Below are 17,140 nucleotides of genomic sequence, written 5' to 3'. Positions count from 1 at the left end.
TGATTGATCGGCAGTTCAGCGTTTTGTTCTGATTGAGTGCATATGGATCGCATGGCTTCTTTGTTTTGATCTTGTTGACTAACTGTAAAGAAAAGAAAGGGTATTAAAAGAGTCTCAACATGCAGTGAAAGGATCTATGTGCTTAACTTTGCATATTAAAAGATTGTTTTTAGGATTTTAAGAATCCATATCGAGATTGTTCAAAGAAAAATTTGTAAATTACTGTAACATCTATATTTTCCCCCAGCCCTAATCCCTATTATTTTTTAAGTCATATATTTTTTTTATAGGGTAAACAAAGCAAAAGTCAATTATTTTCACGCACCCCCTTAGACCTGCTTACGTATGCGTACGTAATCATTGATCAAGACAATATTGACTTTGTATTAAGTTGACTGAGTATCTAATCACTACTAGAGAAATGTAAGATGTATAGAGCTGAAGAGAAACATTTCCAACTCTAAGTCTAATTTGAAATTTTACCAAAAATAAATTCCAAAGCAGCTTTAGAGAAAATATTACCTTACAATCCCCTACCTAGACTGACAAAAGCTACTCTGATGAGTGCCAAAACATCTTGTGTAAAAATGTATACCTAGCAACATTTAGTGTATCTTTGTATTTTTATGTGTGTGCTACTGAGTGCAGAGGATGTATCCAATCAAGCATGTGCATCAGACAGTCTCCACTTCCTGTGTTCATTGCAAACAGCATCAGTGATTTGACAAACCAGCTTCAGATAGCATCTGACTAATCAAATCACCTCTACAACTCCCCTCCCCTTCTCATTTTAGTCTTCCTCATCTGTGCTAATTCAATATTACACTTCTCATTGCTCAATGGAATGAGAGATGTGGTTGGTGTGTGTAACAAATTAGCCTGTAAACATATACTGTATTTCAGACACAGCCACAAAACCCATTTCACGATATTTGATCAGTATTTACACAAATATTCTGTGATGCTGAACCCCAGATCAGAAGTGAAAGTATTTTTTGTGTTGAGAGAGATGTGGTTTCACACTCGATGAGACATACAATCCCTAAAACTGCCAGTCTGATTATATGAATAAAGACTTCAAAGTGATTCATCTTGGTGTGTTCTGTAGAGCATCATTATCGTGCTGCACTGTGAGCCGACTCATACAGAGGGAATGTGATGAAATGGACAAAAAGAGGCACTGAGGGAGATGAAAGACACTGGAGGTAATGAGTGTAAATATTGCATTTTTAATTGTTTATAGTTATGGCTTGATTATGGCAGAGAATGCATATTTTATGTAAAAGGCTGCCAACAATGCCATCCTAGATTTAAACATGGTAAACATGGACAACAGCAGCTTTCACATCACATGGAGGAGCTCTTGAAAATTCACATTCAGATTGCTTGGTCGTGGACACAAGTGCACTTTCCCCTTCTTTTGTGATTAACATTTTTTATTGATTCATACACTACCGGTCAAAAGTTTTGAAAAACTTACTCATTCTTTATTATAATTTTTTCTTCTTCACATTTTAGAATAATAGTAAAGTCATCAAAACTATGGAATAACATAAATGGAACTATGGGAATTATGTTGTGACTAAACAAAATCCAAAATAAATCAAAACTGTGTTATATTTTAGTATCTTCAAAGTAGTCACCCTTTGCCTAGAATTTGCAGAAATGTACTCTTGACATTTTCTCAACCAACTTCTTGAGGTATCACCCTGGGATGCTTTTTAAACAGTATTGAAGGAGTTCCCATCTATGTTGGGCACTTCTTGGCAGCTTTTCTTTATTATTTGGTCCAAGTCATCAATTTCAAAAACTTTTTTTTTTTTAATTAAATTTTAGTTTTATAATGAAATAAATTAATATGGTGGCACAATTATATTTTTGTCTACAAAACTAATTTCAAACATTTAAGCATACGCCTTCAAATCAAAAGAATTTTAAGATCATGAGAAACATTTCAGTCAAGTGTTTCAAAACTTTTGACCGGTAGTTTATATTAAACAGATAAAAGCAAAACATATACAAACAGAATCACTACTTAACCCCCTCTATTACCTCCCACCCCCCACCCAATCCCCAACCCACATGAACACCCCAGTGGTCCCACATGATTATAGACACAAAGATAAATAAATAAATAAATAAAAGAAAAAAAAAGAAGAAAAAAATATAAATAAAAAAAATATAATAATCACACACATAACAACTACACTACTCTCTCCACTGTTCCTCCCCGAGAGCCCTCCAGAAATGCCAGATATTTGCCCCACTTTCCCCACAAACAAGTCCAAATTTCCCAGTCTTCTAGATAACCCTTCTTCAAAAGCTGCCACCCTCCCCGTCTCTGCACACCATTCCGGAAATTATGGCGCTCCGTCTGACTTCCAGCCCCTTAAAATAATTTGTCTGGCAATCATAATGCTAGTCAGAACCCAATTTTTTTATATAATTGTCCCCCAAATATGACAGCCCATCACCTAAAATACAAAGTCTGGGCAAAGTAAAATTTGAGTGCCCAAAACGTCACACAAATAACTCTGAATCTTCAACCAAAAACAATACAGAGCAGGTGGCGCAGCTGTAAGTAAATACCTATAAAACTGAGATCTGGGAATCCCAAAATGATGAACCAAATTCTCAAAAGATCTCAACACTCCACTCTTATACAGGTCACCGAGTGTAGTAACCCCCCTCACAATCCACTCTGACCAACAGAAAGGGGACTTACTTATACGTAATTTAGGGTTCAGCCATATGCTTAGAGCAACATTTAAATAAATGTCAGAATTAAACACACTGGATACTTTTGTCCAAACTACGCGCAAATGCGAGATAACGGGGTGTGACTTAACTTCTCCAGTTAGTTTGATAGAAAGGCTTTGCAATGGTGAAATAGGGGCAAGGACTTCCTGTTTAATACGAAACCAGGGAGGGGCTCTCTCAGGTGGAAGCGACCAATGAGCCAAATGTCTGAGAACGAATGCATAATAATAAAACAAAATCTTGGGTAGGCCTAGCCCACCTTTGTCAATTGGCCTATGTAACTTGTTAAAAATGTAATCTGGGACATTTACCATTCCAAATAAAGGACTTCGCTATGCTATCAAATTGCTTGAAATAAGAGAGGGGGACATCTACAGGGAGAGACTGTAGCAGATAGTTGAATTTTGGAATACAATTAATTTCAATAACATTAACCTTCCCAATCATAGATAAATGTATTGAAGCCCACCTGCCCACATCACTCAAAAACCTTTTTATTAAAGGGTCGAATGAACTCTAACTAAATCACACAAATTAGCTGGGAATAAAATGTCCAAATACTTAATGCCCTGTTTGGGCCACTGGAAGGTGCCCAGCTGAAAATCTGTTACTGGGCAGTATGCTGTCAGAGACAAAGCTTTGGATTTAGACCAATTGACTCTAACCTGAGAACTAATAATTCTGTGGAGGCAAGGCATAGATCTAATGGGGTCAGAGACGAATTATAAAATATCATCTGCGATGATTCGCTTATGCGCCACACCTCCCGCCATCACCCCTGGAAAATCATCCTCCTTTCTTATCGTGGCTGCTAATGGTTCCAGGGCAAGACAGAACAATAATGGGGAAAGAGGACAAACCTGCCGGGTGCCCCTATCCAGAGTAAAATAATCTGAAATTAATCCATTTGTACCGCCGCTACCGGGTGTCTATAAAGTAACTTAATCCATTCAATAAAAGTATTCCCGAACCCATACATTTCCAAAATCTTAAAAAGATAATCCCATTCTACCATATCAAACGCCTTTTTGGCGTCAAGTGAGATGGCAACAACCGGAGTCTGATCATTCGCCATTGACCACATGATATTGATGAAACACCAAATGTTATTAGAAGAGCTACGGCCCCAAATAAACCCCACCTGATCTATATGTATAAGAGATGTCATAACTTTACTTAATCGGTTAGCAAGAACTTTTGACAAAATTTTAACGTCCAGTTGTATCAGGGAAATTGGACAGTAACTCTTACACTCACTTGGATATTTGTCCTTTTTAAGAATCAGACTGATCCGGGCTTGTGTCATGGCTGGTGGAAGCTTTCCGTTCTTTAATGATTCCGTATAAACTTCTTATAAAAGTGGAGCCAGTTCTGTAGCATAAGATCTAAAAAATTCAGCGGCAAAGCCATCTGGCCCCGTAGCCTTGTCTGTAGGCAGGGCCTTAATTACCTCGTCAAGCTCCTCCAAGGTTATCTCAGAATCAAGAGAATTGTTTTGCTCTGTCATCAGTTTAGGGAGATCTAATGGTTCCACAAAGTTTCTGATATCTTCATCAGTAGATGAAGGCGTGGAACTATAAAGATCAAGATAGAATTCTTTAAAAGCATTATTAATATCAATGGCTGAGGTAAAAATTTCACCACCAGCAGATTTTACTGAGGGAATGGTAGAAGAAGATTCTCTCTGCTTTAAATATCTAGCCAAAAGCTTCCCTGCTTTGTCCCCCGACTCAAAATATGACCGTCTTGCCCTAAATAACCAAAACTTCACCTTCCACGACAAAATAGTGTTATATCTGTATTTCAATTGGGTCAATTCTCTGAGGTCATCAGATGACATTCGGCACTTCAGTTCTGTCTCGGTACTTTTAATATTCTCTTCCAACTCCACGAGTTGATTTTTACACATCCTGTGAAGTGTCAGTGTTGCTCTAGGGGTCTTACGCACTTTTGCTGGGTGGGGTGCCAGCGGCTTGCAACATCCCTTCAAGATGTATAAAAATGCTTTGGATTTTGATATATGTGGCAAAGCCTCTAAACTCACCAGGGCGTGATCTGAGACTAAGATGTTTCCAATTGAGCAATCAACAACAGATGAAATGAGGGACTTAGATATATATATATATATATAAAAATCTATTCTAGAATAAATCTTATGGACTGATGAAAAACAATGTATAGTCCCTACCAGATGGGTTCAGAAGTCTCCAAATATCTGTAAGACCAAGATTTTTACACATCCTGTGAAGTGTCAGTGTTGCTCTAGGGGTCTTACGCACTTTTGCTGGGTGGGGTGCCAGCGGCTTGCAACATCCGTGACAACTTTGCCATCGGATTGCTCGAGTCCGGTGCTTCTATACAAATTTTGTGACAGAAACAGAACAGAAAATAATCTATAAAACAAACTCCAGCCAATAGGCAGAATAAACACAAAGAACATGTAGATTCATTCAAACTGTCTCGAAGGTGTGATCCTCCACAAAACAAACTCCAGCCGCTAGCGGAACCAGCACCAAAAGAACAAAACAAAAAAAAAGCCGTTCAGTTTCCTTGGACAGTCAAACAAATGTTCAGTGAGCCGGCTGTTCATGAGTGCAGCAGATGCCCCAATCCTTCCAATGTCTTGCAAAAAATACTCCACAAAATGAACTCCAGCCAATAGGAGGCATAAACACAAAGAATGAGCAGATTCATCCACAACTGTCCCAAATGAGTGTTATTCCACAAAACAAACTCCAGCCGCTAGGCAGAACCAACACAAAAAGAAACAAAAAGGCGCCCAGCTTCCTCAGACATTTAAGTGTATGTACAGCGAGTCAATTCACTTGGGGGCCTAATGAAAATCACCAAATGGTTTACTCACCCCACTGTCTCCATGAAAGACATGGTGTCACGTGACTCTGCACTTTCCCCTTCTTGGTATCTTTTTTCTTCATCACATGTTTTTCCACAGAAGCGTACTGTACAGCAGGACTACTCTAAGGTCAGGGGCTGCAAGGCTGGATCACTGTACCCTCGAGGGCCGCACTCTTAATTTTTATGATTATATATACAGTTGTGCTCAAAAGTTTGCATACCCTGGCAGAAATTGTGAAATTTTGGCATTGATTTTGAAAATATGACTGATCATGCAAAAAAACTGTCTTTTATTTAAGGATAGTGATCACATGAAGCCATTTATTGTCACATAGTTGTTTGGCTCCTTTTTAAATCATAATGATAACAGAAATCACCCAAATGGCCCTGATCAAAAGTTTACATACCCTTGAATGTTTGGCCTTGTTACAGACACACAAGGTGACACACACAGGTTTAAATGGCAATTAAACGTTAATTTCCCCACACCTGTGGCTTTTTAAATTTTAATTAGTGTCTGTGTATAAATAGTCAATGAGTTTGTTAGCTCTCACATGGATGCACTGAGTAGGCTAGACACTGAGCCATGGGGAGCAGTAAAGAACTGTCAAAAGACCTGCATAACAAGGTAATGGAACTATATAAAGATGGAAAAGGATATAAAAAGATACTGTTCAATCACTTATTAAGAAGTGGAAGATTCGGGGATCTCTTGATACCAAGCCAAGGTCAGGTAGACTAAGAAAGATTTCAGCCACAACTGCCTGAAGATTGTTCGGGATACAAAGAAAAACCCACAGGTAACCTCAGGAGAAATACAGGCTGCTCTGGAAAAAGACGGTGTGGTTGTTTCAAGGAGCACAATACGACGAAACTTGAACAAAAATGTGCTGCATGGTCGAGTTGCCAGAAAGAAGCCTTTACTGCACCAATGCCACAAAAAAGCCCGGTGACAATATGCCCAGCAACACCATGACACGCCTCACAGCTTCTGGCACACCGTAATTTGGAGTGACGAGACCAAAATAGAGCTTTATGGTCACAAGCGCTATATTTGGAGAGGGGTCAACAAGGCCTATAGTGAAAAGAATACTATCCCCACTGTGAAGCATGGTGGTGGCTCACTGATGTTTTGGGGGTGTGTGAGCTCTAAAGGCATGGGGAATCTTGTGAAAATTGATGGCAAGATGAATGCAGCATGTTATCAGAAAATACTGGCAGACAATTTGCATTCTTCTGCACGAAAGCTGCGCATGGGACGCTCTTGGACTTTCCAGCATGACAATGACCCTAAGCACAAGGCCAAGTTGACCCTCCAGCGGTTACAGCAGAAAAAGGTGAAGGTTCTGGAGTGGCCATCACAGTCTCTTGACCTTAATATCATTGAGCCACTCTGGGGAGATCTCAAACATGCGGTTCATGCAAGACAACCAAAGACTTTGCATGACCTGGAGGCATTTTTCCAAGACGAATGGGCAGCTATACCACCTGCAAGAATTTGGGGCCTCATAGACAACTATTACAAAAGACTGCACGCTGTCATTGATGCTAAAGGGGGCAATACACAGTATTAAGAACTAAGGGTATGCAGACTTTTGAACAGGGGTCATTTCATTTTTTTCTTTGTTGCCATGTTTTGTTTTATGATTGTGCCATTCTGTTCTAACCTACAGTTTAATATGAATCCCATAAGAAATAAAAGAAATGTGTTTTGCCTGCTCACTCATGTTTTCTTTAAAAATGGTAAATATATTACCAATTCTCCATGGGTATGCAAACTTTTGAGCACAACTGTATATATATATATATATATATATATATATATATATATATATATATATATATATATATATATATATACACTGATGGCCAAAAGTTTGGAATAATGTCCAGATTTTGCTCTTATGGAAAGAAATTGATACTTTTATTCACCAAAGTGGCATTCAACTGATCACAATTTATAGTCAGGACATTAATAACGTGAAAAATTACTATTACAATTTGAAAAAAATATTCAGCACTTCTAACTACTTCAAAGAGTTCTCATAAAAAAAATCCTCAACATGCAGCAATGACAGCTTTGCAGATCCTTGGCATTCTAGCTGTCAGTTTGTCCAAATACTCAGGTGACATTTCGCCCCACGCATCCTGTAGCACTTGCCATAGATGTGGCTGTCTTGTCGGGCACTTCTCACGCACCTTACAGTCTAGCTGATCCCACAAAAGCTCAATGGGGTGAAGATACATAACACTCTTTTCCAATTATCTGTTGTCCAATGTCTGTTTCTTTGCCCAGTCTTACCTTTTCTTTTTGTTTTTCTGTTTCAAAAGTGGCTTATTCTTTGCAATTCTTTCCATAAGGTCTGCACCCCTGAGTCTTCTCTTTACTGTTGAACATAAAACTGGTGTTGAGCAGGTAGAATTCAATGAAGCTGTCAGCTGAGGACATCTGAGGTGTCTATTTCTCAAACTAGGGACTCTGATGTACTTATCCTCTTGTTTAGTTGTACATCTGGCCTTCCACATCTCTTTATGTTCTTGTAAGAGCCAGTTGTCCTTTGTCTTTGAAGACTGTTTTTTGGCAGTTTCAAGCACTGTATAGCCTTCATTCCTCAAAACAATTATTGACTGACGTGTTTCTAGAGAAAGCTGTTACTTTTTTGCCATTTTTGACCTAATATTGACCTTAAGACATGACAGTCTATTGCATACTGTGGCAACTCAAAAACAAACACAAAGACTTCATTTAAACCTTCATTTAACGAAACAAATTGCTTTCAACTGTTTTTGATATAATGGCAAGTGAGTTTCTTAAACCAAATTATCAATTTAGCATGATTACTCAAGGATAAGGTGTTGGAATGATGGCTGCAGGAAATGGGGCCTGTCTAGATTTGATAAAAAATGACTTTTCTCAAATAGTGATGGTGCTGTTTTTACATCAGTAATGTCCTGACTATACTTTGTGATCAGTTGAATGCCACTTTGGTGAATTAAAGTACCAATTTCCTTCCGAAACAGCAAAATCTGTACATTATTCCAAACTTTTGCCCACCAGTGTGTGTGTGTGTGTGTGTGTGTGTGTGTATATATATATATATATACATATACATACATACAGGGTTGGGAGGGTTACTTTTGAAATGTATTCCACTACAGATTACAGAATACATGCTGTAAAATGTAATTTGTATCGTATTCTGTTAGATTACTCAAGGTCAGTAACATATTCTAAATACTTTGGATTACTTCTTCAGCACTGGTAGATTTTTTCACTTGTTTTGACTATAAAAACTGCCAGTACAGTAAGACATAATATACATGTTAAAAATACATTCTCTGAAAAACCTAAATATCTTATGCAGTGTTGTTTCTAAAACAAGATAAATCAAATTGATCTTGTTTTAAAGATTTTTAGGTATTTTTACAGGAAAACAATACAAAAATTATTATCAGTAATATGATTTTTTGCCCTAATATCAAAGGTTTTTGAAAGAAATTATGATCCAACGTGAATTTTCTTGATAAAAAAATATGATCGTGCCTGGTAACATGTGCATGTAAAATGGCTAGAAATAGCATTTTAGCTTAGCATAAAGCTGGTGGCATTTCAATTTCTTCTGCTCCAAACTTATTTCAAACTTACTTCTCTGTCTGCTCGTATGAATGTAACACATCATAAGAAAGTGTTTCACTGCTGTTCAAATGCACTTTGGATTGCATCATTTATATGGATAAATGTTTTCCACCTGAAAGGACTAAATATTAAATGAAACAAATGACAATAAAATGCATCTCTTCAGTCATCAAAATATTTTTTGAATGTAACTGTATTCTAATTTCCAATTATTTAAATTGTAACTGTAGTGGAATACATTTAGTTATATTTTGTATTTTAAATATATAATCCTGTTACATGTATTCCATTACTCCCCAACCCTGTATATATATATATATATATATATATATATATATATATATATATATATATATATAATAGGGATTGTCTATCAGTAAGTTTCAATGGTGAGAGAATGTATTGACGTTAATGTAAGAGCAACTTCTATAGTTTGAACTGTAAGCTTTAGAAGGCAGAGAAAAAGAGAAGTTTTACAGTAAGTGATTTAACAGGCAACTTTCCTGGATGGACCAGCAGCCCTGATCTTAGATGTGACACTCAGTGCGTTCAGACTTGTCATCTGCCCTGGTTTTGAGGGCTGATGTTGAGCTGAAATCATGATATTTTGTGAGTGACATCCGCTGGTTACTGTACAGTCTTTTTTGAATGAGTGAACTGATTTCAGCATGACATTGTCTTTTCTGTGTTGCTGACACTTGCTTTTCAAACATGAATGAAATAAGAAATTCTTAGTGAAGAATGGACAAGATTGACTAGCTTCTGTGCCTCCCACACACTTTAAAACTATCAGTTCTTTTGGCACTTTAACAATAACAATATAAGCATGTATTTAAAGTTTACTACTTGTTGTCTTTGAATGTAATGCAAACATTTTACAAGTCAAGTGTGCATGTGTGTGTGAGCTGAAAATAATTGCTTTCCCAAAATAAATTCCTTTGCCATTGATAGTGTCAATTAGCATGTACTGCATTAGACATAAAATCTCAATGATCTTGCTGTGCCATTGGTTTGTCATGGTGTTCTGCAGAAGGACTGCTTTTCTGTTCATTGCAGAAACTGAAACAGGAAGCACCCACCCTCAGAATGATCCAGTGTTGGTCGGACCAATCAGACTCTTCGCTACAAGACTGTTTTGATCAAGCGGACTGGGAGATGTTCCGGTCTGCCTCTGATGACGACATCGAGCTTTACGCTGATAGCGTAACGTGTTTCATCAGAAAGTGCGTAGAGGACGTTGTTCCGACCAAAACAATATGGATCTACCCGAACCAGAAACCTTGGATTAATAGCGATGTTTGCGCAGCACTTGATGCACGGACCTCCACTTTTAATTCCGGGAACGTGGCGGATCAGAACAGCAAAATGTCAGTACAGGGACAAGATTGAAGGACAGTTCAACACCACCAACTCTAGAAGCATGTGGCAGGGAATTAACATCATCACGGACTTTAAAGGGAATAAAAACTCCGACGTGAACACCGCTGCCTCTCTCCCGGATGAGCTAAATACTTTTTATGCTCGTTTCGAGGGAAATAACACTGCCCTTGCGGAGAGAGCTCTCGCGGCCGAAGCTACAAAGGTTAGTTCACTCTCCGTCTCTGTAGCAGATGTAACCCGATCCTTCCGATGGGTGAATATCCATAAAGCCGCGGGTCCAGATGGCATTCCGGGCTGCGTCATCAGAGTGTGTGCGAACCTACTGGCTGGTGTTTTTATGGACATTTTCAACCTTTCCCTCTCTTTGTCTGTAGTCCCCACATGATTTAAAACATCCACCATTGTGCCTGTTCCAAAATCACTTGCTTAAATGACTGGCATCCTGTTGCTCTGACCCCCATCATCAGCAAATGCTTCGAGAGATTAATCAGAGATTACATCTGCTCTGTGCTGCCTCCATCACTGGACCCATTGCAGTTTGCTTACCGCAACAACCGCTCCACTGATGATGCCATTGCATCTACAATACACACTGCCCTCTCCCACCTGGAAAAAAGAACACTTATGTGAGAATGCTGTTTGTAGACTACAGCTCAGCATTCAACACCATAGTGCCCTCCAAGCTTTATGTGAAACTCCGGCCTCTGGGCTTAAACAGCTCACTGTGCAGCTGGATCCTGGACTTCCTGTCAAGCAGACGCCAGGTGGTTAGAATGGGCAGCAACATCTCCTCATCACTGACCCTCAACACTGGAGCCCCGCAGGGCTGTGTTCTCAGCCCACTCCTGTATTCTCTGTACACACATGATTGTGTGGCAACACACAGCTCCAATGCCATCATTAAGTTTGCTGATGATACAACGGTGGTTGGTCTGATCACTTACAATGTTGAAACAGCCTACAGAGAGGAGGTGCACACTCTGACTCACTGGTGTCAGGAGCACAACCTCTCCCTCAACGTCAGTAAGACACAGGAGCTTGTGGTGGACTTCAGGAGAAAAGACAGAGAACACAGTCCCATCACCATCAATGGAGCACCAGTGGAGAGAGTTAGCAGCTCCAAGTTCCGGGGTGTCCACATCATTGAGGAACTCACATGGTCGATCCACACTGAGGCCGTTGTGAAGAAGGCTCACCAGCACCTCTTCTTCCTGAGTCGGCTGAGGAAGTTTGGAATGAACCGCCACATCCTCACACGGTTCTACACCTGCACTGTAGAGAGCATCCTGACTGGCTGCATCTCCGCCTGGTACGGCAATATCACCGCCCACAACCGCAAAGCCCTGCATAGGGTGGTGCGAACTGCCAGACACATCATCGGAGATGAGCTTCCCTCCCTTCAGGACATATATACCAGGCGGTGTGTGAAAAAAGCTCAGAGGATCATCAGAGACTCCAGCCACCCGAGCCATGGGCTGTTCTCACTGCTACCATCAGGCAGGCAGTATCGCAGCATCAGGACCCGCACCAGCCGACTACATGACAGCTTCTTCCCCCAAGCAATCAGACTTTTGAACTCTTGATCTCTCACGATCAAAATACACCAGCACTGCACTTTATTAATCTTATTATCTCACACCGGACTGTCATAAATTCTCTCTTAACAACACACTGGCAACTTACTATCAACCGACAGCCTGAATGTCAATACAGTACAATACAACCTACTGTGTATTTTATATATACTATATATACTATTTTTATTGTATAATGTGTATTCTATATTGTGTGTATTGTATACTGTACATTGTATGTTATTATTTGTATATTGTGTCATGCGTAATTATGTGTATATTAGATTTTAAACTGTGTTGTGTAAATCTGATGTTTATTGTAATTGGTATATGTCTCATCACTGTCATGACTGCTATGTTGCTTGGAACTGCACCCAAGAATTTCACACACTATTGCACTTGTGTATATGGTTGTGTGACAATAAAAGTGATTTGATTTGATTTTATGTGGAGCTGCATAACATTTGGCCCTGCAGAGGTGGGCTGATTATAGTGCTGTGGTTTTGTCATGTTTAGTATCAAATTATCGTGCAGGTTCTGCCTCTGCAGAGCTTCACCACTTTGCGCCGGGCACTTCCAGGAACTAGACCAGCAGCCAGGAGGATTTGACCCACCCTGATTACTCACAGACACAGTCAGCTCAGTATAGAGACTATTCACACTTATTCCTTCTCTCTCTCTCTCTCTCTCTCTCTCTCTCTCTTTCTGTTATTGCCCTATTGGATTGTGCCTTTGCCATGGTAACTTTAGAATGAGGATATAAAGGTTTCTAGTTGGCTTGGTTGCTGTTGTCTGGGAGAGTGAGAGAGTGATATGTTTCTGTCATTCAGTCCTGTAGCGACCCTCAAAAAAGAGAAAATCAGGGAGCATCCCAGTTCACTATTGCTCTCCATCTCTGTCCTTCTCTCTGCTGATTTGTATGCCTAGTTTCAATGGCACTTGAATAAACTGACTACTAGTTCTTTCTCCTAGCCTTTTGTAATTTCCAGTCCTTTGCTCTCTCACACTATTCTTTATCTCAGATTCAAGTTGCTGTATTGGCATTGTTGAAAAGCATTGCTAAAGCATTAGTAACTTTATACACACTGTAAGGACATACATGCACATTGACACATATGTAATATTTTTTTTTTTTTTACTATTTAGAATAAAATAATACAAATTATAAAATTAAATAACAGTAAACATAAAAATTTGCCTAATAGCCTACGTGTTATTGCTTCACTTCACAAATGTTGCACTGTGCCATTTTAAGGTGGTCCTGTCCCACTGGTTGCCCTTTTGTCTTGGCAGGACTTCACATACTTCACCAAAAGGTTTAAGCTTTCCCCAACCTGGTCTCATAGAATCATGTTACTATTCCTCAGTTTTTGCAAAATTATTTTTACATGCCTCATTTGTACTGTCACGGCAGTTTCCTGGTGAAATAAACTCTAGATGCGCTATGACAACAATGATTTATTCACTTTCACACAAATCACGAGTAAAATGGCAGATTATCAATTCATAAACACTTACTTTTCACCCTGTTCATCACACAATGCTATCTTATGACACCAAAATGCTTTCTATAGCACAGGATTTTTGAAGGCAGTACATTTTAACATTTGCATTACATAACCAAATACACTCACTGAGCACTTTATTAAAAAACGCTATGGTCCTAATAAAGTTCCCGACATGGTTTTCTGATGTTGTAGCCCATCTGCCTCAAGGTTCGACGTGTTGTGCATTGTAAGATGTTATTCTGCTCACTACAATTGTACAGAGTGGTTATCTGAGTTACTGTTGCCTTTCTGTCAGCTCGAGCCAGTCTGGCCATTCTCTATTGACCTCTCTCATCAACTAGATGTTTCCATCCGCAAAACAGCTGCTCACTGGGTGTTTTTTGTTTTTGGCACCATTCTGAGTAAACTCTAGAGACTGTTGTGCGTGAAAATCCCAGGAGATCAGCAGTTACAGAAATACTCAACCCAGCCCATCTGGCACCAACAATCATGTCACGGTCGAAATCACTGAGATCACATTTTTTCCCCATTCTGATGGTTGATGTGAACATTAAATTAATCTCCAGACCTGTATCTGCATGATTTTATGCACTGCACTGCTGCCACACGATTGGCTGATTAGATAATTGCATGTATAAGTAGGTGTACAGGTGTTCCTAATAAAGTGCTCAGTGAGTGTACATTTGCAAACTTGTTCAATTGCGATCAAGATGCTTGGTAGCTCAACTTATAGAGTGTTGCACTTGCGAAGCAAAAAAGGTACATGAGCCGAAAGTGTCAAGCACCACAAAATGACATGGTTGCTTCTGCAATTGTTTTTCATGTCACTGTTGCTTTTTATGACACTATCGGTTAGGTTTAGGTTTAAGATTTAGGATAGGGAGGTCTGTTTTATTTTTAAAACTTAATAGAGCACTAACCTTCAAAACCTCATCTAATTGGGAGAACATGTAACTCTTTTAGCGCCACTCATTTCACCTCTGCCGCGATATGCGAAATGAACCATGTAAAATAATTTTGCAAAAATGTCGCCACAGTCACATAATTTCCATGAGATCAGGCTGGCTTTCCCCTAGTAGGTATGGGTTGGGAGTTTGTGCTTGTGAGAAGGAAGTGGTGGGGAAAGAAGGTTCCCCTTAAGTGCAGTTTTGTTTCTTCTAATGATTTTGCGTGTTCGCCAGTCTTTCTTTGGTGGCTAGGTCTTGTGCTGTGTTCACGGTGTCTGTACATGGTCAGGACTTGTCTTTGTCTAGTGTTGGCTATTGTGTACTCGGGTATCCGGCCAGTATTCAACCTTATTCAGAGTAGCGCCATGTTTAATTCTTCATGGAAATGAAAATGGGGCTGTGAGGGTTAGACTTACAGTCTCTTCAATGGGTTGGACTGTTGTGTAAATTAGTGTTCAGCTGATGAATTGTTGGAAAAAACTTCTTTCCAAAAAGTTTCAGTAGATAAAAAAACTCCAGAAAACATGAGTTGTGAAAAGTAGATGTGATCTAGGAGCTTTATACAGTGCATGCCATTGAAGGGACTGTAAGTCTATCCCTCACAGGCTTGTTTTCATTTCCATCAAAAAACATTATATGAAACTACTGTGAATAAGATCTATTTATATTCTCCTTTTAGAGACAGCGTTTCAATTTGCTTTGTTGAGCTGTGGCTTTTGCCACTGTTTTAGGTATTTTTTCTTGTTTTAATCATTTGGTTTGGTTTAGGCTAGATATTTTGGGTTGTGAAGCCAGCTCTAGGTGGACATTGAATTTAATCTCTCTCTCTCTCTCTCTCTCTCTCTCTCTCTCTCTCTCTCTCTCTCACCTTTAATTACAGTTCTTCAGCTTTTTGGCTTTGATAAGTATTAGAGGAAAATTTTATGCACTTTTTTGACAGCCCCATGAAATTACAGGAAATGAGAGCAGAAACTGAAAACATTATTATTATTATTATTTTTATTTTATTTTTTTTATAATTTGCCTTTCTAATTTGAGTCATGTTGTCAGCTGTGCTTCAGCAGCACAACTAGATTCAACATCACTTAAAACACTCTCTAAGTAGGGATGTGTGGAACGACTAATTTCACTGAGGTTTAAATGGAAATTTTGAAGCTGACTAGTCGACTAGTCTAAAAAGTAACTTTCAGAAAACAGTAAAAAAAAAAAGTGTTTATGCGACCCATTTAAAATACTTAATCTATTCCAAATCCGAAGCTAAATTCCACTGAAAAGGGGCATTTATCTGCGAAGTGCTTGCCTTGCATTATGATCATTGTACATTAAATATAGAACATGACACACATTCACTGAGTCAACGTTAGCGAATATTTAAAAGGCTTATTTATTGAAAACAATTGAATGAATGATGCAGGACCAATGGAGCAACCCAGCCTGTTCTAAACGGAATTCACCATGTAAAAGTTACTTAACATATTAAAACAGTCAGGACATTGTTGAAAATAATTAGCAAGTAGACTAAGACAAATCTACGAGAGAAAAAAAAATGCGCTGGAAAGTTGTGGGTATTTCACGATGTGCAGTTGTGCATTAGCCATTGATCTAATATGACAGCTGTTCGGTAAAGAACATTAACCAATAACAGTTACGATGTAAAAAAAACGAAAAAAAAAAAAGTAGGCCTGTGATGTAGCCTACAATAAACCTAATGTTTTCTAAACATGACGTGCACACAGAATAACAGATAGTTTAACCCGTTTAGTCAGCACCTCGTTGAAAATAAACAGTCATTTTCTAGGCTACTTACTTAAAAGCCTAGGCTACATTTTTTGATGAGCAAAATTAACACGTCGACATGGTCCGGTGAAAAATGGGACTTGACTCACCTGAATAGTATTTGTATTATTAATTCTATTTAAAATATGTAACATTAATATGACAGTAATTTAAGCGCAGCCTCTGTAAAAATATCAAGCCAAACCTAAATGTATAAAAATTATGATCAATTTAATAGGGGGAAATATTAACCGACTAGTAATTCCAGTGTCGACTAGCAGCATCAGAACCGTTTAGTCGACTAGTCTTGCACATCCCTATCTCTAAGGTTTAGTGCATTTCATGACGCTGTTTACGCTTCTCTGATCATCTGCTTGCACTCTTCAAACATTAATAAACTACAATGAGAAATCAAGACCTTTGGACACAGTTTATTTACAGAGACTTCTTTGTTCTTTCTACTTCATGGGCTGTTCTTTCACCTGAGAGATGATGTAGTGTTACAGATTGTTTGTCAGCTCACTGAGATTGAAGGGAAAGATGGTGAGCAGGTAGCTGAACTCCCATAAACTTTTCCAGTTTTCATGAAGCCATCTTTATATGAAAGATAGTCCTATTAATACAGTGTATGTGTATACTTGCAAGAACCGTGTATGCTTTGCCTCACTTAGGGATTTTTCTTTCCTTTACAGTCCTGCATGT

The 17,140-nt window shown here is 38.8% G+C and overlaps 1 protein-coding gene across 6 annotated transcripts in view; it reads left to right on the top strand.

The window, feature by feature from the left end:
• The window catches only part of LOC127453675 (adenylate cyclase type 2-like), a 96,362-nt gene that overhangs the window by 31,172 nt on the left and 48,050 nt on the right, over nt 1-17,140 (top strand). For 2 of the 6 annotated variants that reach the window (XM_051720268.1, XM_051720249.1), the window contains one exon: nt 1,109-1,205. The exons of the other annotated variants lie outside the window; for them this stretch is intronic. The gene's annotated coding sequence lies outside the window, so the exon portion shown is untranslated. The remainder of the gene's footprint in view (nt 1-1,108; nt 1,206-17,140) is intronic. 6 annotated transcript variants of the gene reach the window in all.

Source organism: Myxocyprinus asiaticus, chromosome 2 (assembly GCF_019703515.2).
Source record: "Myxocyprinus asiaticus isolate MX2 ecotype Aquarium Trade chromosome 2, UBuf_Myxa_2, whole genome shotgun sequence".
NCBI classification, from domain to species: domain Eukaryota; kingdom Metazoa; phylum Chordata; class Actinopteri; order Cypriniformes; family Catostomidae; genus Myxocyprinus; species Myxocyprinus asiaticus.
This window is presented reverse-complemented; position numbering and strand designations above follow the sequence as displayed.